The sequence below is a fragment of the Podarcis vaucheri genome (assembly GCF_965113315.1).
Source record: "Podarcis vaucheri genome assembly, chromosome: 1".
Lineage (NCBI taxonomy): Eukaryota > Metazoa > Chordata > Lepidosauria > Squamata > Lacertidae > Podarcis > Podarcis vaucheri.
In genome coordinates, this window is record NC_138759.1 from 61,182,243 (window position 1) to 61,191,820 (window position 9,578).

Genomic DNA, 9,578 nt, shown 5'->3' on the forward strand with positions numbered 1-9,578 from the left:
AGCATTGCCAGGATTATGTACCACATTTACTAGCCAATACTTAATATTCATAGGTTTCGCTATACTGCTGAAATGCACTGGCACGTTTCAACTGTTAGCAGCATGATCAATCCAGCCAAACCACTTATCAAGCTAGATTTTAGTGTCATTGGCTTCCCAGGCCAACTTCATGCATGCAGCCGCAAGCCACATGGGTGGGCACTGGGCATGGGTTCACATATGCACCCCTTGATTTCTGCCCAGAGGGAATTTGTAGAAACCCAAAGACAATGTGATTTTTAAACGGGCTGTGTGATTTGTTTGTTTCACATTTTGGTCTGGCATTTTGATTCAGAATTGTACCTCAGGAAATTTCTAGTGATGGAACCTCCAGAAGTAGTGAGTGCCCATGCCAAAATATTGATGAAGTCATGCCAAAGTCCCATTTAGATCTGCCATATTGAATTAAAATGGTGGCCAGTGTCCAAACATCAGCAATGACCCCAGCTCAGAAAACTGTATGCCAAGGTTGGTGATGATATCTCGAGAGGAGGCTAAACCTATGGAGAACAGAAAGACAAAATAGACAAACAAACCACTTTCCAACATATATAGTTGATTTTTATTGTACACAGAGAGACATTTCAACAGTTTTATAGCTATTAAGCAGCACTAGAAGCCATGGATGCAGTGGGGATTTGAAAATGTTATTGACTGGACTTACAGAAATTGATAAGATGGCTTCTCTGTGCTCCAGATTTCTAAGAATCATCTAGTTTCCAGCATTTGAATAATCCTAAAGTGGAGAAAGTGAAATTCTCAAGATGAGATCCTACTGAAATATAACATTATGTCGAGAAGATATTTAGATATTTAGCATATCTTTGGGAAATCCCAGTATTTCAGATGAAGAACATTTGCACTGCATGCAGATCTCCAGTCCTAGCTTTAGGTAGGCAAGATCTCTCTGAAACCTTGAAGAGTCACTGCCATTCAGTGTAGACCAGGGGTCAGCAAACTTTTCCAGCAGGGGGCCAATCCACTGTCCCTCAGGCCTTGGGGGGGGGCAGACTATAATGAATGAATTCCTATGCCCCACAAATAACCCAGAGATACATTTTAAATAAAAGGACACATTCTACTCATGTAAAAACACGCTCATTCCTCGACCGTCCACAGGCTGGATTTAGAAGGCAATTGGGCCGGATCCAGCCCCCAGGCCTTAGTTTGCCTACCCATGGTGTAGACAGTATTGAACTAGATGAATTAATTGTCTGCTTCAGTATAAGGCAGCTGTACCTATATTCCTTCCTTTGAAAACTATGATAGTACTGAATAAAAGCTACATCACCATTATCATTTAAACTTACTGGTCACATTTTTTTAAAAAAAAGTGACCCAAAGTGACTTAAAACAAACAAGCACATACAATAAAACCAGCATAAAGCAAAACAGATAAAATTGTAAAAGACAATAATATTTTTTAAAGACAAAATTAAAACATCCCACCCAAAAGTCAATGGCCTGGCTGAAAATAAATGTTTCAACTGGTGCCTAAAGATATAGAATGACTTTACAGCCGACATATACAATTGTGATGTTGCTAATAAGCTAATATATACAGGCCAGGTTGGTCAACTGTCCTCATCATGAACATGTCCAGGAAAGAACTGGCATGGACTATCTAGCCACAGCACTCCTAGAAAGCAGTTACCCTCAACTTTCAGTCCCTCAGCTTTCCATCCCAACTTTATTCCCCCTGTTCCTCTTACCTCTTGATGTTCATCCACACTGGCTTTCAGCATAGGAGGTAATGGATCAATACAGCTTGCCTCCCTTCCTTTCCTCCACCTAAAACATTTGGTTACAATCCTTGAAAAGTAGTATGTCAGATTACCAGTGGACCCCATTAACCTGATGAGAACTGGAACAACCAGATTAGCAGCATTTCATTCCCATCTATAAAAAGAAGGTCATGACTGGAAGTCTGCTCTTTGGATAAGGCCAGATGCCCACAATCACAGATGTTCAGATCCTGTAGCTCACAAAGAACCACCATGGCCCTTGCCTTTGTGGTCCATTTTGGACACTCTGGATGGCTCAGAGCCCTACCAGGTGCTCATAGACTTATTTCTCAAATTGAGCAATCCAAGCATATTTCCATGTGTATGGGATTAAAACAACCCTTAACCATGTACCTTAATTGTCCACTTATTGGGTGAGGGTGATTGCCATTGAATTTCTCTCTATTTTTTGATGTGACAGGTACTAATTACCCAAGTATATATTATAATTAAATGCATTGGAAACATGGACTTTAAAAAAATCCACCCAAACTCTCTTTACAGTTCATTGGCTATGGCTAATACTTCTGAATCTCCAATTACAGATGATACCGTTTTTCGGCACTGATGTAAGAGCATTCTCCTATGCAATTATTGTAATTTTGGAGGAAAAGAAGAAGAAGAAGAAGAAAAACCTCCTCGGTTGCATTTGTCAAATCCAGCTGCATTTGGAAGACTTTAATAGTCATTAAACTATAATACCCCTTAATCAGTTTTCAGTCTCTCCTCTTCTTTAATCTTCTTATATGTTTCAGATATTTGGGGATTTTCCTCCCTTTTCTAAAGCCCAGTTCCCTCGATCCCCATAGCTGCAGCAACAGAAAAGTTGGCTTGCGCTATCACAGCTAGAGTGGCAATTTATGTCTGCCAAGCAAGACAAAGCCAACTGACTGAACCTCCTGCCAATGCAAATACACACAACCTCCAAAACATTCTATCGGAAAAGCTGGGCACCAAATCACAACTGTTTAACCTGCCTTCGCTGTGCCTGACATGTCCTTCTATGAATGCGGCACAAAGAGACATGGTTGATGCTTCGAGATGTAGTGATGGCCACCGACTTGGATGGCTTTGAAAGAGGATTAGGCAAATTCACGGAGGAGAGAGCTATCAGCCACAACGCTATGTTCTGCCTCCTCCTATGTCAGATGTGTACGTCTCTGAATAGCAATTGCTGGAAATCACAAGTGGTGGTAATGCTGTTATGTTCAAGTCCCACTTGCAGGCTTCCAGTGGTTGACCAGTTGCAGTGAAAACAGCTATGCATCTGATCCAGCACACAGCTTTAATGCTTTCACGACTCCAAAGACTGGGCCACAAGACTGCAGTTCTCAGCACACTGCAGGGGTCAGGGACACACAAGCAGTTTCCCTATCCACTTCTGCCAGGAAGGTTACATTGGCAGGAACTGTGATGTACGCATGGGAGTATGGCTTGAGCTGTGTCCCTATCATTAAGCTATTATAATCATTACATTGCTGCTGCCATGATAATGATCTGCATTTGGTCCCTGTGGTGCAACGCGTGAGTATGTCTGGCTATTAACCAGAAGGTTGGTGGTTCATGCCGACCAAGGAATGGCTGTGGGCAGGATTCCTGCATTGCAGGGGGTTAGACCAGATGACCCGTAAGGTCTTTTCCAACTCTACAGTTCTATTATTCTATACTACCAATTTAACCTACTTTGATTAAAATTGTCATGGGTCCTGAACAAAGAATCCTGCAAACTGTTATACTATGATGGGACTAGGGAACCCTAATTTGCATACACACACACACACACACACACACACACACACACACACTGCTTCCAACTAGTAATACAGATGTGCTCTAAGACACAACTTTCCTTGGAGAATTACAGTGGTACCTCGGGTTACATACGCTTCAGGTTACAGACACTTCAGGTTACAGACTCCACTAACCCAGAAATAGTACCTCAGGTTTAGAACTTTACCTCAGGATGAGAATAGAAATCATATGCTGGCGGCGTGACGGCAGCGGGAGGCCCCATTAGCTAAAGTGGTACCTCAGGTTAAGCACAGTTTCAGGTTAAGAACGGACCTCCAGAACGAATTAAGTTCTTAACCCGAGGTACCACTGTACAGTTTAAATAGTAATCATCTTTCAATGCTTTTCATTTTCATTGGATTACATTCCCTTTCGTGCTGAAAATGGCCAGTGTCCATATGAAAGCACAGTTTAAATTCCTCATGGTGTATTGACTGCACAAAACAAAATGATTGTTTACCAAAGAGGATTCTTGGTTTTGTTCAGAGGAAGGCAAGTGTCTACAGAATGAAAAGTGGAACAAAACAATGAGTAAAACAGAAGCAGATGTATTATGGCATGACTTTATTCGCTACGATAACAGAAGCAGCACTGGGTAAAGCCAGTACATTAACAAATAGTGTTCACTGGGCTTGAATTGTTTTTTCAAACAAAATCTTTCATGTTATTTTGACAATACTGATTTTTATTTTTATTTTTATTTTTTACAACAAAGGGCTGTAGCAAAACTTGTTGGAGTTGCTGCATTCAGAAAGAGCTCTCTGCTCAAAAGCAGTAATCCCTAGTGTTGTTGTTTTTTAAAAAAAATGTTAGTGAAATTAATTAATAAGCATTCTATCAAGGAACTCAAGTAGGTTTTTGAATGGCATTTTAAAGGCGTAATGTCGGGATCACTGGCGGCTGTCAAGCCCATATTAGCAGAGTAAACATTAAGTTATTATGTTCCCTTCAGAAAGTATAAAAGTTACTTTAGCTTGGAGCCATATGGCTTAGCAGAACATTGACATATCTTAGTAATAGAGGCAGGGGGGGTTATGTTACAGAAGAGGCTATGCTGAGGATATCGGAAAGGCTAGGCTGGACACTTGACCAGTGTCACATCACAGAACTTCCATGCAGAAAGAATCTGAATGAAACGACATCAACTCATCTGTGACCACTGTCTATGAGCGGGGGCGGATTTTAACAATGGGAGCACCTGCCAGAGCGCCGTCCTGTTCCTCAGTAAGAGCCACCAACAGCCCTCCCTGTCCTGTCATGTGTCTGGCACAAGGCCCCTATTGTTATGATCCACTCTCACTCCAATAATTTCTCCTCGAAATGACACTGCAACATCACAGGTCAATTCAAGGGGACTGGAAAAGAAAGATTGGTTTTTTGCACCAAAGAGAAGGAGGAGGAGGAGGGAGGAAAGGGGTGGGGTGGGGTGGGGGCTGGCAAAACCCTTGGGTAGCTGGCAAATGGTAACCACAAAACGTCTCTATTGTTTGCTCCTGAACGAACAGGCACCCTGCATGAGAGTTCGTATTGTCTTCAAGGCAATCTGCCACCAGTGCTCCTCTTCGCTCATATGCTACAAAGCAGGTGGAGTGGGGGGGGGGCTGGCAACCTACCACAATGATGATAGTTAGGAAACATTAGTGGGAGTTTAATGACCTGCTACTCACTAATGGATGGCAAGGAGCATATGGCACCGCATGTGCCCTTCACATATTGATTAAAATCACCCGCAATGTAAAGGTAAGTTTGTTTTTCTGGACTTGTGGGGGAGAGCCTTTAACTTAACACACACACACGGGAAAAGGGATTCCAAAATCATTCTCATGTTATATTTGTTAGCCCGTGGCATCATTTCAAAATTAATGTATACCAATTTTGAAGCTACTTTCATAACTTGAGAAGTTTTATCTGCTACATGTAATTTTGGGGCACTTCCATATTTTATTTTATTTTTATTTTGATAAAGTAATAATAATAAACAAATAAAAATAAAAATGTGCACCCCACCACTGAGACCATCCCATTGTAACTATCTAACCTCCCAAAATTTCAACACCTCTTGCGATGATTTGACTTTATTATTGTTATTATTAACAACATCATAAGAATAAACAAATAAGAATAAAAATGGCTTCCATATTTTAGATCATAACTACTGTAAATAATATTGGTGGCTCAACATCAATGAAACGTACAACAGAATAAGGATTTGCAGAATCATACTTGTATGATCCCAGAGGAACTTGTCCTTGGATCCATTGCCTTGAAAGAAATTCAGACCAGTTTCCACTCTTTCTGATTTAGGTAAGTTGCTGAAGTGGGTCATGGTATCACAAACAAAGGGGTTCTTGGATTATAATTATTTAGAGAGTTTTCAGTCTGGCTTCATATCTGGTTTGGGGGTGGAAAATGCTTTAGCTGTTCTGGTAGATGACCCGATTCTGTCCTGAGCTGTCAACCAGGGCTACCTTCTAGAATCTAGACCACCTTGAAATTATTGGGTGTTGTTTTGTAGTGGTTCAAATTCACCACAGAGGGCAAATTCTGAAAGATCACGTTTGCAACCCGAGCGTCCACTGTATTCAACATGGCACTATGTTTATTATGATGAAATTAGTTCCCCTGTTGATTTTTTTTTTTAATCCAAATGGTGAAATATGAGTATTTAAATTAATCCATTCATAAGAGAGAAATCCCTTGGAAGGTAGCTGTTCTAGATCTTGATCTCTTTCAATAGTAGGAAAGGAAGATGATCAATTGATAGAGGTCAACGCAAACATGGAAAGCTCCACTGTCATTGCTGACCACTACTCCCCACAGTGTTCTGAGGGTGGTGGGGTCCAAAATGGAGCAATTCAGGGACATGTCAGGGGCAGCTTTATATCTGTCTAATCTAAAGCCCTCCTGATTCCTTGGTCATGTTCCCAGAAGATGAAATCAATGGGAGAAGAAATGAAGAAATAGAAAAAGCTACAGAAAGGAAGGAAGGAAGGAAGGAAGGAAGGAAGGAAGGAAGGAAGGAAGGAAGGAAGGAAGGAAGGAGGCAGGCCACACACCTTCTGCCCTGATCAGAGCAAACCCAGAAGGGCTTTGGAAATGGCAACTTCTCTGCCATGTTCTCTCTCTACACCCACCCCCAAGCCAGGATTTCTCTGCCCAGGAAGCACCTAGTCTCCTCTCAACTTGCCAAAACCATCCCCTATTCTTAATGCATCCACTCTTAGCAGTTCAGTTCATATTAGCCATTTGTGCAATGGAGACAATCCTTTTGATGGAATTGCTTTAGGTGAGTATAATTGAGTTATTTGTTTTCTCCTTTTAGCAACAACAAGCAGATCCACTGCAGGGGGCATTGTGGTAGTGGGAATATAAAACAGCAGAGAACTGCAGGCCCCGTGTCTGGGAAGACTTACATAGGCAGTGGCACAAGCAGACATGCTAACAGACACAAACCAATCATCGATATGTGATTTCTCCCACCCTCCCCCTGCTTCTGCTTCCTCTGAATGCAAAACTGAAGGGATTCAAGACCACAATCTGAATGGATGGATGGAAAGTGAGTATGGATCGAAAGTGAGATTTGGAATACAAAATGAGATGTGTGCCCTGGAAAGTCAGGAAGCTGGTGAGAGTATGTTGTGGCCTTTGTGGGCAAGACACTTTCCCTTAGAAGTCTCTCTTCTTCTCTAGTTTAGATGGCAAAGTATTTGGCTGTCCTCCAAGAACAGCCTTTCGTACACCAGAAACCAAAAAGAGACAAGGAATCCTGTACACTCAAATTAATGGGTGTGGCTAATTTAGGACTATTCATTCCAATGGTTCTACTCTGAACCATTCTATTTTTTAATTTACCGTATTTTTTATTTGTTAAATTTCTTCATCCAAGGATCACAGGGTGGTTTAAGTATAAAAACACAAAAATACTTAATATAGTAACAAACAGTTGCATACACCCCAACATTTATCCCATGAAAATAGGAATGTCCTGGTCAATAATAATAATAATAAATTATATTATTTATACCCATGAAATATACTCAGAGTCGCAAAGTGATTTCATGCTCTTTATTCAGCTCATAGTGGTGAGGAGGAATGAATGAAAGTCCCCTCACAGTATCTGCTTTATATACATTATTTACACAATGGGTTGCACATGATTGGCTAATTCCGGAATTCTACTGTAAGCCAATCAGGTTGTGGATTCACTTCAATCTGGAGCAGGATTGGGTGGTTCCTGCCAACCAATCATACTGCTGCATTGTTCTAGGACCAATCAGACTGCTGCATTCTGAATCCTATTGTTCTAGGACTAATCAGACTGCTGCAATTTGGATCCTATTGTTCTCAGTACATAACACCCCTCCCCTCTAAGTTCCAGTCCTGCCCGGGAGGTCGCATTCATAGTCCTCAAGGTATGCCGGCGGCCTACGTGTGCGTTGCGGCCTGGGGTGTTCCCTGGTCCGGGCTCCAGGTTCTGGCTCGTGTTCCAAGGATGCTGGCTGTGATGGGGTTGTTTGGTCTGGTGCAAACGGCTCGCTCAGTCGTGGTTCTGGTTCTGGTGTCCTTTCGGCCTCACGGGTCCTCTCTGTATTTACTGATTCTGCCTCTCCTGCTGGCCCCTCCTGCTCTATGGGCCTCACTGCCCCGCTGTTCCCTTGGGACTCCTCTGACCTGTCCTCCTCCTGGGTTTCTCCCGGGAATCGTCGCCATATCTGGTTGCAGTGGCGGCGCCAGCATTGCCCCCCATCCGTTAGCACCTCGTACGACACTGGGCCAGTGACCCTGGTGACCGTGGCGGGTACCCATGCTGGGCCTGCCCCAAAATTCTTTGCATACACTGGGTCCTGGGCTTCGAAGGTCCGGGGGTTCCTGCCTTCCCCCACCACTACCTCATCCTGAGCTCTATCGGGGTGAAGGCGGTCCAATCTGATTGCAAGGCGCCGACCCATTAGTAGTTCAGCGGGGCTCCGGCCAGTCGTTGAGCTGGGGGTGCTGTGCTGTGCTAGAAGGAATGTGGCAAGGCGGTACTCCCAGTCCCCTTGCGTCATGCGGCGAAGGGTGTCCTTGGTGGTCCGCACCATGCGTTCTGCTTGGCCATTGGTGGCAGGGTGGAATGGCGCCGAACGGATGTGGGGAATGGCGTTCTGTGCTGTGAAGGTTTGGAATTCTCCTGACGTAAATGCAGTCCCGTTGTCTGAGACGAGAGTGTCAGGGAGCCCGTGGGTTGCAAACAGCCTGCGTAGTACCCGGATGGCTGCGGACGTGGAAGTGGACGGTACCAGTGCGACTTCCAGCCATTTGGTGTAGGAGTCCACCACTATGAAGAATGTTTTCCCCTGAAAGGGGCCAGCGAAATCCACATGCAGGCGTGACCATGGTGCTCGGGCGGACTCCCAGGTCTGGACTGGGGCCCTTGGGGGATCTGGGCGGGATTCTTGGCAGGCCTGGCAGTGTTTGACCCAGGCCTCTATCTCTCCGTCGATCCCTGGCCACCACACATAACTCCTGGCAAGGGCCTTCATTCTTACTACCCCTGGATGTGTCTCGTGTAGGGCTGTGAGGACCCTTTTGCGGAGGGGCTGGGGAACAACGACTCTGCTTCCCCATAACAGGCACCCCTTGTGGGCCGACAGTTCATGTTTGCGGGTTGTGTAGCCGGCGAATTCTGGCCCGGGGCTGCTGCTGGGCCATCCCCTCCACACCCAGTCCAGGACCCGGGAGATGACCCTATCCTTCTTGGAATGGTGTGCAACTTCTTGTGCCTGAATGGGGCGGTCGGGAAGCAGCTCCAGGCTCATAACCTCTTGTGCAGGTGCTGGGTCAGGGCCTGTTTCCGGTAGTGGTAGCCTGCTGAGGGCGTCCGCATGGCCCATCGCCTTCCCAGGTCGGTGAATCAGTGCATACTGGTAGCTGGCAAGGAAAATTGACCACCTGAGGACGCGAGGAGACAGCACTTGGGGGGTC

General features: G+C 44.4%; 1 long non-coding RNA gene across 1 annotated transcript; it reads right to left on the reverse strand.

The window, feature by feature from the left end:
* Nucleotides 1–456: 456 nt before the first annotated feature.
* Nucleotides 457–1,828, reverse strand: LOC309528217. The gene is made up of 3 exons (XR_014217588.1): nt 1,752–1,828; nt 704–775; nt 457–539 (listed from the first exon to the last, which is right to left on the reverse strand). It is a non-coding gene; the product is annotated as an uncharacterized lncRNA (long non-coding RNA).
* Between the last annotated feature and the right edge of the window lie 7,750 nt (nt 1,829–9,578).